The sequence below is a fragment of the Nothoprocta perdicaria genome, unplaced genomic scaffold, assembly GCF_003342845.1.
Source record: "Nothoprocta perdicaria isolate Ctin4 unplaced genomic scaffold, notPer1 scaffold_28, whole genome shotgun sequence".
Taxonomy (NCBI): domain Eukaryota; kingdom Metazoa; phylum Chordata; class Aves; order Tinamiformes; family Tinamidae; genus Nothoprocta; species Nothoprocta perdicaria.
Window position 1 is genome coordinate 1,607,931 of NW_020455510.1, and position 15,473 is coordinate 1,623,403.

Consider the following 15,473-nt stretch of genomic DNA (forward strand, 5'->3'; position numbering starts at 1 on the left):
CAGGATGGAAACCCTGGATGTTCTCTGTTGTCCCAGGGCAGCTGTAGTGCTTTCCACAGTAGTGCCCCAAGGGTGAAGGAAAGATTTCTTGGATGAGTTTTGCCTATTTTCTTTTAGCCTTTTATCGGTGTGCACTGGGACAGAAAAGCCAAGTTGTGTRGTCATTCATTTTCTGAGGCTGGCTGAACTGGCGGTGGGAACAGCTTTTGCTTTCCCATTTAAGGCTTTGTTGCTACCATTATTCCTCTGCTGGAGCTTGCTTATAGGGGCACTGTTGCAGGAATGACCTGTGGGAGGTRTGTAAAGCAATGCCTACTAAGCATGTGCTTAACCACTTTTCTTGTASAAGAATATATTCCTAAACTGTTGTTCTAGTCTGTTGCAAAGCAATCCTGCAAGGCCTTCTGTTTCTTCTCAGAAGCATTTRGGGATTATACTAAAGACTTCTGTCTTCCTCAGAATTCATTTTGGCCTCAGTTAAAATAATGGATCTGGTAACCTGTGTGGCCCCACTCCAGAAAGAGGAAATGTAACGCAATGCGCTGTGGTGCTGCAATGCACTGTGACTCAGTGGTGCTGTGCCTCCAAACAGTCACTTCCCAACAGCACAGCTCTGCTTTGTACTTACTTAGAGGCCCTCTAGCATCATGAGCAGTAGAGAAACTGTGAACTTGCTCTTCCTTTCTGCATCCTAGAGCCATCTCATTTTGCCTGAGTCTGATATTGGGATTATTTCACCACAGCTGAGACTCTGCATCCTTCTCTTGCCAGGACTGCCCCTGCTACTTGCTCTCTTGCTCTGTAGTCTAAACTGTTCAGTGGAGTTAGGACTATTACACAAGCAAAAAATCTTCCTGCTGCTCAAGGATTTTGCCTTTAATGTGTTGAAAAGACAAGAAAAGAAATATCTGTAACTTGTATACTGGTAAGTTATTTATACTTTTTTTTTCTTTAAATACTTATTAAAATTGTTAAAAACATACTGAAGTCCTCCAGGGTAAGCTTGTAATGCTGTTCTTTATTGTCAGAGGCATATCTTCTGCCATCTAGTAATAAACAAGAGAAAAACACACAGTTTAGGAAAACTGTTTCATGAACATTCAGTTTAAAACAACTTCTATACACATTCTGTGAAAAATCATGTATTAAGTTAATTTTGTGGATTTGTGATATTTTTCGTTGTAAGCGAGTAGCAGGTACCATTTGCTGTTTTTTTTAATGCTAGAAGTATGAAAATGTGTGATTCTCTGGCTATGTAGGAAGGAAGGCTGTAGCTTATATAATTTTAGGCAAGATAGAGAGTAAAACTTCAGCTCTTTGGAGGAAGGCACTGAGTCTGTGTTTTCCTGTTCCCAGTAGACAAATAAATCTTTGCCATCATCAGGCATCCTCATCAAGAGAAGTAAAATGTTTGGTTGATTCTGGATTCTCTTATATAACCAGTGTTTGTATATTAATATGTAAATAGAGCCTATTTATGGAAGTATTTGTAGCTGAAGATGTGGTCATTTAGAAATACATAAGCCTTAAGTTTATAAGTTTTTAAGGTCRTAAGTATTAGAAATAGAGATAAGATTGTTGTCTTGCATCTGAAATCTTTAAAATATTTGCAGATTTTGAAATATTGGTGCCAATTTAGCTTACAGATTTTTTTTATAACATGCTCTTTTCCTCTCTTTTTCTTTTTTTTTTAATAGCTGCCACATATTTACAAACTTTGAATAAGTCTCTATATGGTCTTTTCTGAGGAAAGTGGCGAAGCATTGCCGATGCAATCTTTCCTTGCCTGTTTCATTGCAAGTGGCTTGGTGAATTTAGAACCTTAACAAAAGTAGTCATGGTGGCAAAGYTATTAGAGAAATCCATGTGGTTGTACTTCTTCAGCATTTTAGTCCTTTAGGTGTTGACTGTTTTTTGTTGAAGACACCAGCATCACAAGAATTTAGGTTTTGGGGTGTTCTCAGTTTTTTTTAGCTGGTCTGATGCTGGGGCGTTCAGCTGCAAACCTAATGCAAACCAGAAAGAGCAGGAAAGTAAAAGTAATTTTTAATCCATCTCTTTATTCCTTTGGTTATGGACTAGCTGCTGCTGGCCTGCAGCAGTCTTCTACCAGCACAACTCTAGTAGCTTGGAGAAGCTCTAATCTGCATCATTTTCATGGAATTTACAYTGAAATTCCTGGATATTCCAGGAATACTTGGAATTGTTGTGGAAGCAGCAGTTTGTTGCATTTGCAATATGGCATTAAGGTGTTTCTATTTAGTGTTGATTATCCTCCTTGGAGGAATAGTCCTGTGATGTGTTAAACCCCTCAAGGCTATTCCATATACACCTCTGAAATACTTTATTTTCCATCTGAGCCACTCCATGCTTATTCTGTTAATATGCCAATCTAGATAAACCTTCTAAAGGAAGGTAGACTTTGGAAATAATGAATCTAAATGGCATATAGTAAATTAGTAAAAACCCATGAGCCATCAGATACTCTTTCGGAAACATAATATTCCCAAATTTTGTCCATAAAACCWTAAAGTCAAACGAGCAGATCAGGTGTAGTCCACAGTCTCAAGAGCAAATGTCACTGAATAATCTCTGAAGATACTGAGTAGGTGTGCTCAATATTGAGCTTTAGTGTTTTGAATACCTCATTAATTCAAATGCTGTGTTTTCAAAGATAATTTTAGAGGAGCCACCTACTCTGTGACATTCTGTTGTCAAACAGGAACAAACTTTCCACTTACTCGTCACAAGCACTTGTCTTCTCTCAGTTATTTAGTATAATGAGGTGATTACTTTCTGTGAGGATTCCTCTGAGTATCAGCAAAGCAAAACAGCTATTTACCAACTAGCCTTAAAAAATACCAGAACTGGAGTTAAAACAGTGCAATAAAACACATCGATCAGTTTGTAGGTAGGAAGACAGATCAGTTTGTAGGTAGGAAGACAGACCATTATGTTAGGTTTTCTTTTGAAAGGTTGGACAGAAGCAGAACAGTAAGACAGAACATATGCTTTAGTCATATACCATCAAACAATCATTAAAATTATGAGTCTTATAATTCTGCAAGTACTATTGGACAGTTTCTCTATGAGAAAGTGCATATAAAATAAATATGTTTGTTCTTCACATAGAAATGTATATATATTGTCATATAAATAAAAAAAAATTCTAAAAAACATTTATTTCCTGCATAATACAAATATGCTGACAAGTCCTTTGTTTTGGCCATTGCTTAATACTGTRTATCAACCTACGAATTCAGTTAGGCACAATTTTTGTGTCTTAGGTTAACAGGTCAGACAGCTTCCATGTACTGTGATTGCTAAAGAATCTATTAATACTYGTTTGTTTTTTTAGACCAAATAAGCATATATCTTCACTATTCACAGGAGAGGTTTTTGAGTATAACTTACAGCGTCCTTTGAGGTACAACATTGATTGTGGGCCCCAGTTTCTCCCTGCGACTTTACTCTGCAAGTTAGAAAAAAAAAAAAGTGAGTATCATTTCACCAAAAACCAACACTCTCATAATAGTCAGTAGGGACATTTTAAACCCACTCTTTACCTTTGGAGCGCAGCAGCTTTCAGCTACAAGAAAACCCATGAAGATGGCACAAACACAAACCAGTACTGTTCTAGCCTTCTGAAAGAAAACAACAGTAATGATAACTACTTTTGCTTTCCTGCTGCAGTTGGCAAAATAGAGCAATGAGTATGATGAATAGCTTCATGCATATGCCATGGTCTTACCATACTGTCACGTCTCCTCTCACTCCCTTGTAGCATCCAAGTGTCTGTCAAAGATCTGGTTTGCTACTCTTACCCGTACAGAGCTCAAGTAGCTGAAGATCATAAAATACAGAAATCTCAGTTCAGATTATCATGGCTCTTTCCACCCCTCTAACAGGCAACAATATGTGCACGCATATTAGTTTGTGAGAATTAGATAAGTATTTACCTTCTTTTGTGATTGAAACAAGAAAATGATGTGTCAGGCTCTTTTATACTGGGGTAGCTAATGACAGTTGGCCCCAGGAGATCTGGAAACAGCCTGTACCTAACAGAAAAAAAAAAACCCTACAACAACAACAACAAAAAAAAAAGCGCAACACAAAAGTTGCCTAAATGTCAAGCACTCTCAGTAGGTGGTGTACACATAATAATGGTCCCGCTTCCTTCTACAACAAACAAGTGGCTATAAGGTTTGAAAAAGCATTTCCTTTGTACAAGGAGTCTATAACGTGGTTTCATAGCATTTGTGGGTCTGTAACAATTTTATTTTACTCTTATGCGTTTTTCAATGCATTCATTACAGCCATTATTTGTTTTTGTTTTCCCTTTGCTTATTGTACATTCTTATTTCACTTTTTTTTAGTATGACTGTTTCAGGTCTTTAATCACTTGATTGCAGTAACAGTGACTGCATTCATTTAATATTAATATAATTACAAGTAGTAAAAAACTGGGTAGTTTGTTCATGTTAAAATGCCCCCAACTGATGATATAAGGTTTAATACTGATCTGTTAATTTTATGATTTATGGATTTAATGATGAAACAAGAGGTTAATTTACATTTCACTTTTACAGAACTCTCCAGAATTCAAATATATTTATACCATAAAAGAAAGAAAGGTGGTATTTTTAGACACCAGTATATGAAAATGAARCTAAGGCTTATAGCAAAGTATTTTGTAAAATAAAATCAAGTGATAAAGAAATTATAGTATCTTCTGTACGAGGTGGTCCTAGTACTTTTTATAACAAAGTGCAAAAAAAGGAATCTGATCCTCTGTTCCATTTTCCCCTCAAAAGTTCCTGTTGTGGTTAAATTAAATTTTGGACAGGTCTGAAAAAATAAAAAGAAGCCAGGTCAATTTTTTTCTCTAATTTATGCTTTTGCAGAGAGTGACACTGACTGGAGCCTGAGGATCTCAGTAACTGATTCCAAATGGTGGATCTCACCAAGCAGTGGCCTTTCGGATTCACCATGTGTGTGACTAGATGGAGAGGGGAAGCAGCAGGTCAGTGTGCAGGGTATTTAGCCATTCTCCTGCTCAAATGGGTGTTCATTATAACTGTACTGCATCTTTTTTTTTTTTTTTTTTTTTTTTTTTGGATTGGATCGTATTGTTTTGTGATTCATGACAGGGAAGGAGAGATATTTATCTGAACATTTGGTATTTTCCTAACTCTCTGGTCCTCGTTTAAGTCTCTTGCACAAAATATTTGCTGACCTATGAGTGAAAGAAAAGTTATTCTGAGGAATAGTGTGGGCCAGTGCATCTAGCACAGCAGTGGGCCACTTAGACTGGCTAAATACATGGCAGATATCTGGATAAAACTGTACAAGGTTTTTGWGCCATTGAAATCTGTGGTGTGAGACTTCCTTCTACTCTCCGATCCTTTGGAGATTAACAGAGTTATGTCTAGAAAAGTGTGTTCACTAATTCCTGTGGAATGTGTCTGCTTGCATTTTCGTCTGCTTATACTTTTGTTGCAACCTCTTTTGATGAGTTCTGTCATGTAACATGTTGCRTGATAAATTATTTCCATTAACTTGCTTCTTGCTTGTCCCATGTAACTTTTGCATTGTGAGAGTGAAGACAAACTATTCCCTATTCACCTATTTCCTACTGTAGGCCCATGTCAGATTCTAATATACCGATCGCCATCATTCTGTCTGTCTTTCATTTCTCATTTTAATGAAAGGTCTTCCATACTCTGCCCTCTCGTTACGTGTTCTTGCTGCACTGTTTCCTTTGACAGAAGAAGTGAACAAACCTGCATGGTGCTTGGAAGAGGATCRCAGTGCCACAGAGAAATTTTCTGTCTTCTGCTCCATGATTTTCCAGATTCATCCCCATGAGAACTCCTCTTAAAAGCAAAACTGTTTAAATGTGCATATTAATATATTCTTAAAGCTATCAGTTGTCAGGGAAAAGCAAAACTTACATTTTAAGAGATAATACTGATCTGAGTAGGAAAATACAGGTCCGTGAAAGGACCTTAATTTTCAGAGGATAAACATGTATCACACTGAGGAATCCACTCCTTGGAGCTTCTAAAATTTCTTTCTGAAAGTTTAGTCCATTGGAAGTTTGCTATGTGTGTATTGCCAATGCAAGGGATCTCCTCAACTTTAAAAAAACAAACCGAGAGAATTGTTTGATTTTGTTCTACTATCAGGTTTCAGACAGAGAAAAGTGTTGAAATTTGGGGATCTTAATTTCARAAAATGTGAGGTCTTATTTTTAATATATAACACACTCTGTTTTTTCCAAAGTTTCTAACTACAAATAATTAAATCCATTTTGAAAATCAATCTTTTAATTTTTCTCACAAGCCAGACTGCTCAAACCATGAGACTTCCACTGTTTCTTGTTTTGGTCTGTGTGCAATAGCTGAGGTTTTCTTCACTTGTTGATGACTTAGAGAGATGCCCCTTTGGAGGATTTGTCTGTCTCACTCTATTTACRTGGCATATGTTGTTAAGCAAAAAACAGCCATTGGTTTTAATGTCATTAGTCCTTTGCACAAATGCATATTGGGAAAACCTTCTGATTTACTGAGTATCAGACCATGCACATTGTTTCTTTTGCTAACGTTTATTCTGTGTTGGTAGGGATAAGTTTCAGGTTTTGTTTTAATAAGTCTAAAGGGCACAGCTGGAGAACATTCAGTGCAAGTGAYATGGGATCCCCACGCGAACACGTTACTTTGTAGACTGCTAGAGTCTGCACTGGAGGAACGTAGAGGGATAGATCCCTCTCGTGGAAGAGAGCAATCCACTTAAGCTATCCACTTGCTTTGCAGACAGAGACCTGTGCTGCACTAGTGTGAATCATATAAAAAAATGTAGCACAAATATCTGTTCTCTTGCCATTGCAGAGTGATGTCCAGACTATCACTGTGTGCTGAGTTATGCATCCTGTGAAGAGTGGAAATTTGGTTACTTTGTGTGCCTGAACTGCTGCACGTGAACTTCTCTTAGCATGTGTTTTTACTTCCCAATTGGCAAACCTGTAAGTAAGAAAGATAAGATGGTGAGAATACACAAATAATGTTGTCTCTCTCAAACAATCCCGAAGTTTTGTTCAGCTGCAGTTCAAAAGATGAAGAAAATAACTTTTTCAAAGTTAGTCTGCCTATCCTTAGTGGTGATATGAATTGAAGATATGAATGAGAAAAATCACACCCCCAAGGAAAATTCTGATTCATTGGAACTATCTGGAATGATTTACAGAGTCCCAGGAGCTGGGATAGATAATAAACATAGACTGGCCAATTTCAAATGTGTATTTGGCTGTTGAGCAGTTCTTTCTCTCTGGAATTTACCTTTTCAGAGCCAGGATAATATTTCATGAACCAACCCTTGATGAGATGAATTCTGCCCTCTGATAAGTCTTTCATATATTACAGGTGATAAAAGGAAGAGAGGCAGGTGGCTTTTCAAGTACTCAGCTGTTTCTTAATGGAGAAATAATGTCAGCTTTGGAAGCAGCTGCTTCTTGTGTTGTAAGGTGGTGAGATAGTAAAAAATACAAGGAGAATCTTTTCCATAAATTTAGTATGACTTTGGTCATTAAGACTGTAACTATAGTCAGCCTACAGACATGAAGATGTTTAACTCTCTGCTAACTCGAGAAGCTTTCTGAAATCAACGAATTAGTTTTACACCATCTGTATGCTGCTTCACTAAAAGCTGCATCAAAGCCAGTCAAAATCAACTGTTTTTTTTCATCCTGGTGGACTCAAASCATCCTGAAAACAGCAAGCTTTTTCATTGGCCTCAGTATCTTGGAATAAAGACTTCTATGACCAGCTCTCATAATTTTCCTTGAAGTCCTGTCTGAAGGAAGCATCAAATTGTGGATAACCCATGTTATATTTTTTTAAAGTAAGCTTTCAACTTCCATGATTGCAGAGAAAATGAAAAATGGAACTCTTTAAAATGAAGCCTCCYTAGTACCACACCATGTTTATTTCATTTTATTTTTCTTTTTTTAGTCTGCCTCATATTTTTAGTGACTTCAACAACATTTTTTCATTGTCTGAGTTTGGCAATGACTATATAGGAAAGCATAGCACTTGGTTTCTTCTGCATTAGCTGTGATGAGCTTTTCTCTTTCATTTAGCAATGGACAATACTTTTCTTTGTCTTTCTCTGTAAACACAGAAGAACTACCTTGTCTTTTTGGCTCTTGCGATCTTTGCTAGTTCTGAACTGTTTTTCACTGCAGTTGTTCTGATATTGTCTTTACTTGCTGATCTTTTTTCTTTATACTCCCCTTTCATTATATACGGCCTTTTCTCGGGCATTTCTTTTTCAACTTGCAGGCACTTGGGGAACTACTGACACAGCAAACCTGGTTACTTTTCCCTTGCTTTGGGTTAATTTACTCTTGAGCATTTAATACAGTGTCTGTTACTACCTGCTTGCTATCTTGAGTCCTTTATGCCTTAGCTGATGTTTGTAAGTTTGCAATTAGCCCCAATTAGCAGTTCCTGTTTCATTATTCAATTCACTCTCTCTCCTTCTTGTCATTTGAAGATGTTATTGCTTCTACGTTTATCTTCTAACAGTCCCCCTTCAAGTGCCTAAATCTAAATCACCCACTCTCCAAAGAAATTCTTCCTTTTTAAAATCAGTGATATCCCCAGTGTACTCCAGGTGTTTAATGGATCCTGTTTTCCCAGGCAAGGTCAAGGGCCCCATTGCTATACTTTTTGATCCTTGAAATGCTTAATTAGAATCAGGTATCACAGAAAGCCCCCTCTCCTTGAAGAAGAATTTTATAGCATGTGTCCCATTACATCACTGCCTCTTTATCTTCCTGTCCAGACTTTGAACAAGTTTTTCACTTGTCTTCTGAATTTCAGGAAGGACTAGGTACTGTTGATAGAGTCCAAAAACCCTTCCTCATGTCCTGTCCCATCTTTTCCTGAGCRTGCTGTAGCAATCTGTAACAGTTTGCCTAAGCAAGCTCTCGTAACGTCATTTCAGCCATAGCTTTGATTGTCTATGAAGATCGTAATCCCAYTTACGTGCACCCCTCACACTAATGCTAGGCTTAATTGTTAGAGGGAGTTGTCAGGCATTCCCCTCGTACCCACTTAAATCTTTTGTTGCCTTGTTCACTTTAGTCCTCTTCTTTTGATGCTCTTAATGTTGGATTGAAAGGATTTTGATTATCTTTCTGTGATTATCTTCTACAGAAGAACATTAGATGAGTTATGACAAAGGAAGATGTAGCTTTCTACATTGGTTTCTGTGAACTAGCTATTTCAGAACATCCAGAATGTGATGGTCATTCAGGACAATAAGCCAAGTAATTGCACTAATAACGTAACATGATGCTAAATGTATGCACTCCATGATGAAAGATGTAGCATTTAATAAGGCCTGTGAAGCATGTGCTCTAGTAAGGAAAGAGCTCAGGGCATCTACAGCCCTTTTCATTTCCTTCAGAAAGGTTGGATCTTGAATGAACTTTGCAGAGGTGCTGGCTGGTTTAATCCTCCAGAGTGACTTTTAAGGGGAAGCTCCTCACACATGGTCCTTGCCTTACCTGTGTTGCAGCAATTCCTGTGCCTGGCTGCATACCCTGTTGATCTGGACCCCAACCTTGACCTGGGCTTGACTTCTTGGCTTAATTTTGGACCTCCTTCATTGCCATGTGCTTTGCTGGTGAGCTGGGCTGTTGGCTGAACCTGGGCATTATCACTGCACCTTCTCTGCCCTTCTTGCTCAGGTGCTGTGGGACTGTTACCCAGCTGGGTTACCCAGCTGCCTCTGCCTGCCTTCTCGCCACCCATATGCTTTCTAGCATATGCACATCATATGGTGTGCCCATAKTCTAGAAAAAGATACAAATCTTTTATGCTATGCATGAAAGATCTGTATGAACTGATTGACAGAAGAATGCAGGGACAATGTTTGAACAGTTTAAAAGGTTCTTGTTTTGTAAAATCCCTCCTAGTGAAGCCTTTATACTTACTGTGCTATTCTGCATGCTAATTGCCCAGTATTAATGGCCAATTCTGCCTCAGTCCTTTTGAAAGTTGTTTATTCTTGTTGTACTGGCTCTACTGAGAGCTAGAGGCGGTAGTTTCTTCTGAAAATCATTAACAAAGTTCAAATCCATATGTTGGGAACCCCATGTTCCAACAAGCTCTTCCCTGTTCAGCTGCTAAATTCACTTGTGTTGAGTACACCACTAGCTCTTTCACAGGGAGAGGTAGGGACTTACGGTAAACTTTAGAGTGATTAAAACCCAAATCTTTGAGACAGGTCAGTGAGGTCAGCAGAAGGGAAACAACAATCAGGATGATAATTAAATCTCAGCAGAGAAAAATATAATGGCAGAGAAACAGGATATGTGAGCTGGTTTTTAGGAGGGGAAAAAAAGAAAGTCTTGTAAGAAAGGAGACTAGTTACTGTCCTGTTATATGCTTAAGAAAGAACCTCTTTATACCAAGACAAAAGCAAAGTGCTRTAGGGCAAAGTAGTGTGATTTTTTTTTTCCCTGACCTGCCACCTTTGAAGAGATTACAAGATATATCCAGAATGTCATTTAATAGTCTTTTTCTTCAGCCTGTAGTGAAGAAAACTCCCATGTGAATAGGCAGTGATTTATGAGCTGGGTCCTTATGGTGAAGAGGGTGTGAAGAACACTCTTTAACCTCAAATTAGATAGTTGGAAGATGAGCAAACTATTACTCATATAATTCAATAATCCAATTACTGCAGATAATTGATGCAATCATTCTGCTTCATTTGGCCAAGGATAAAAGGCCTGATTGTGATATTCTTTCTAATGCAGGTAAACTCTAATAGTGCAAATAGATGCTTGACTTTACAGAGGAGGATGTATAAGACTAGCTTCAGAAGCTGGATTCACTGCAGGAATATTCAGATGTATCATTTTCCTGCTCACTGGGTAGAACTCCATCGGCTGTGAAGTCTGGTGCAGCTCTCGGGGATTGAGTGCAATGGGARGAGAGTTACAGACCCAAATCCCCACACAGCTGCACCCATAGATCTGAACTCAGTTTTAAATTATGAAAACACTGCCTTTCAAATATTAACTTATACTCAGTAAGACTGTGTATTAGGATGGCTCCCCACATAATATCTGCTGAGCTGCATGATCAGAAATCAAATTTCACTTTGCATGTATAATAGCCTCTATTCTGCTGGCATATAAACTATCACCATTTTCCAAAAATTAATTTTCTTTTCATGCAGCTTTAATACGATTGTATTCTTGGAGTCCACAGGGAGACACAGTCTTCTAGAAACATGTTTCTGAATGTTTATTATACAGTTCAGAGCTGCTGATTTGCCTGAAGGTCAGAAGATTGTCTTATTCCTAGGACTGATTGCAAATTTCCAAATTTAGCATCAAAATTTATGATTTGGAGCTCTCAGAATAAATTTTGCTTAATATTAAAAATAAAATTTAAAAAAGGGAAAATGTTCTTGTGCTTTTCAGGACAGAAAGCATACTCCCATTTTTCCTATAACCACTAAAAATACACAGCTTGTGGTATTATTAAACAAGAACGAGATTCTTGCATATATGTAAGACTACAGGACTCAGAGCTTTAAACAGTACTCTAGGGACAACAAAGCTAATAATATCCCCAAAACAGCTGGGAAAACAGCATCCCCTTGAGATGTGGCAATACTGTTCTCCTGTAACTGATGGGTTTTTCAGAAGGAAGTGACTGCTCAGGCTTTCCCTTCTTTTGCCCTTTCACTTGGCAGGTGACATAAATGGCAACTTTAAACCAAAGACTTCTGGCTAGTATTACCCTGCCAGTAGAGATGAATGTAATGATTGTAGTGGATGTGTATAACTGATAGGTTGGCTCTCCCTTCATTGAGAGTGATTATTCATTAATGAGCTCACTTAATGACATTTTTTACCACTTTAATTCCTTTTTGCTTTGGATGAGATGCCTTAGTAACCTGCGTGAAATTTGATGGTCAGAGAAGTTTGCTTCAGACAATTTATATACATATATACATATGTGTATACACACACACACACATCACAGTCTCTTTTGCCAACATCTCTGATTGTGATTGGCTTCCTAATGTTCACTGTTGGTGAACATCTGATCGTGACTCACTCCATCCTTCTACCATGACTTAGATATATTAGACTGCAATTCTAAGAAAATGCTTTTCAAAACTCTTTCCTCTTTTTAGGTCTGTCAGGTTTTTGGGAGGCCAGTGCCTGGTAWCCAGCACCTCAGATCTGAGACCTGCAAATGACAGTGTTGTTCTGAGTAAGGTAAGTCAGAGCAACCAACATAGAACTTATAATGCTAGACCTTAGCAAGTAAGCAGACAAGATGGTCTTTTTCTCTTCACTCTGATTAGTTGTTCTCTGCCTGCCCTCTATGTCACATCATGTCTTCTTGCTAAATGTTTTCATGTCACATTATGTCCTTTTTACTAAGTTAGAGGCTTTATAAGAGGGAGCTTACAGCTGTGAGAGGAGCTGAGCAAGCTTTGAGAGACCATATAAGTAGAGAGGAGCTTCAGCTTCTCACTTTCCTGGTAATTACWTTGGCGTGGGATAGCACCAGGTCTGCTGTCTAACCTGTACTAAACTTTATCTAAATGAAATAAAAGATGTATTTTCAATGTCGTAGTTTTCCTGTTTAAATATTACTGCAGCATGGCATATACCATATATTGGGCAATGACACCTTCCTTTCTAGCACCCATGACAATGAGTGCCAAAGCTCCATGTGTAGTTTTTGTACTGACATCTCATAGGAACCCCCTCAAGTGCCTGTGAACTGATAACAGTAATTACAGCTCCAGGCTGTTGGGGCCATCTCATCATTAATGACAACCACAACCTCTTAAGTTGACACTTTCCAAATCCAGAAAATAAATCTGTTTCAGTGATCTTCTTAAATGTTGTCATCTTAATGCAAGGACCTAATTTTAATAGCGAGTATCACTTAGTCTCTGTATTTCTCTCCATTAGCTACACACAGTGATTTGTTAATTATTTTTGCGTCCTGCTTTGTAAAATCCCACTCTAGTAATTGCAGTTCTATGTAAATTAGACATTTGTACYGATTTCTATTCTGCATTGAACAGCCTTCAGATTTTTGCTGTAGAACAACATTACCACCTCGTGGCTGTTCAGGTCATCTACTGTCAGTCTCATAGAAGAACAAGACTCAAATAACTGCCTAGTCTTTTGCTAAACTGGCAGCTTTCTGTGTTTTATATTATCTCTTATTTTCACTTGAACAAGAAAAAAAAAAGAACTAAAACACTAAGAATAGTAACAGCAAAAACGTTCTATCATTTTAAAGCTAAAACTATTTTTTTTAAGAAACACAAAGTCTATAAACTTTCATAATGCAAATGCCTGAATTTTATCTGCTGCAAACTGTGTTGCACTCAAACTCTAACAGTACGGGTAGTATCACAAAGTTGTCCCGTTTAACAGTTTTTTGAACTCACCTTAGCTTTTGTCGTATTTCTTCAGGCTGACTCTCCAAATAGTATAAATCCATTTTGTTTTCCAGAAATGAACAAAAATTCTCAGCTTATACCAGTATGGCCTTTGGCTGTCTAGCACAGTCACATTGAACTATAAAACTCTTTTACAAATACTATTTRCAAATTAAGAAACTCAGGGAAAAAAAATGCTGTCATCAAAGCTTTTAAAACTGTGTATACTGCAGATGCTACTGGGCTGTGTARTGGCTTAAAACTCTACCTACATGTGCTGCTTCAGAGCGGGCACCACGAAACAGGAAACATTACCAGGAAAACAGAAGTGTCCCCTCTGGATATGATTTTGCTGGGACTGTTATTAGGTATATTTAAAGGCGTGCTAACAAAGAACAGCTTTTGTCAGGACAAGTTAGTAGGCTTTCTTCTGTAAGAATCTTATTTTTTTAATGTACTTTGACATCCTGAGATTCAAATTAGCATCAAATACTTATAAGTGCACACAAGTTCTGCCCTTAATAATGTTTTGCTTTGCTTATAAATAAAATTTTGACTCCCTTTGGGAATTTGACACTCGACCTCCTTGCACRCTTCTGTAAATCCAGTCATGTGTGTCTGCATCTCAGCATGCCTTAAAGCTTCCAAAAATCTGGCCTTAAATTCCTTTTGAAAATAAAGGATCAGAATCCTGCATCTTCTTGATTCTTCAAAAAAATGTTCTTCCAATCTATCCATTGCACATACGATTCCACTCTGAAGTCAGGAAAAAYAGAAAGGTAAAAAGGTTGTTTTTGTGTTTGCGTAGGGAAAAACAGGCTTTCTGTYTGGCTAAAGAAAGGAATAATACCTATACATAATGACTGCTGTAGAATGGAAAAAGCAAAACATGGTAAATCTGCCTCCCTTAGCCAGTCAAGAAAGCTTGGCTTGTTAACACTATCATAAATAGGTATTATTGATAATTACTCTGTATTATGTGAATATGTAGCTAGACTGGGGAGAAAGATACCAAAATAATGATTATCATGACAAAACTATTATATTTTATCAAACTGAGTCCTGGAAACAGATGTTTGAGGGCTGTGGTGAGTGATAAAATACTGTTTATAATATATGGTGAGAAAAAAATACAAATGAAAATAGCAGAGAGAGGCAGAGAGAAAATGTATTAATTTAGGAAAAGTTTTATATAGTTTGGACTACATGAAATTAATTAAGATTTCACAGATTAGGGCACATTTCTGAATTACCAAGAGAAAAAACAGTATCATTTCTTTMATGGCCTCTTTGAATCGGTGAAGGATTCTGAAGGCACAAAATGACAAGAGGATTTTGTGACTAATGTACTTGGCAGCTGCTGGGAAGCAGAACAGTGCACACAGTAAGAGAGACGATAGCCATTTTTTTTCTGAACATACATTCAATGCAAAATCTGCTGAACTGTTCTGTGATACTTTAAGTATCATGAAAAATAGTGACAATTAAACAAATGTGTAATACCTYTCTTTAAAAACATGATTATTTTACCTGTTTCCTCTAGCTAAGAGCTGAGGTCTGCATTCATCCTCTTTAGTTTGAAGGAKCCAAGGAAAGCACCTAATGGAAAAGGTTCCTCTGAATTCTGAGACAGGCTCTCTCAAGCTAGCACACAGGAAAGGTGATTCGCATCTCCGGATAGCAGAACTGTCCTCTTCAAGTTCTCCAGCTGCCTTCATCAGGGTATGAGCCTGAAGTTGGTGGGAGGAATCCTAACTGAGGTTACCCAGCGTGAGAAGCCCTAAATAACAATTTCACCCTGAAACTGCCGAAGGCCCTTTGTGAAGCAGGATACGATCCCTCTGCACAGAAATCTGAACAAATAGACAGCAAAGAATACTAGTTCTAGAAATGTGARATAGGCACTTAAATTGACATAAATGATCAGAGCCTCAGTTTTAAATCTTTTGGGAATGTATTTTGGCCATTTCCCAAATGCGTTT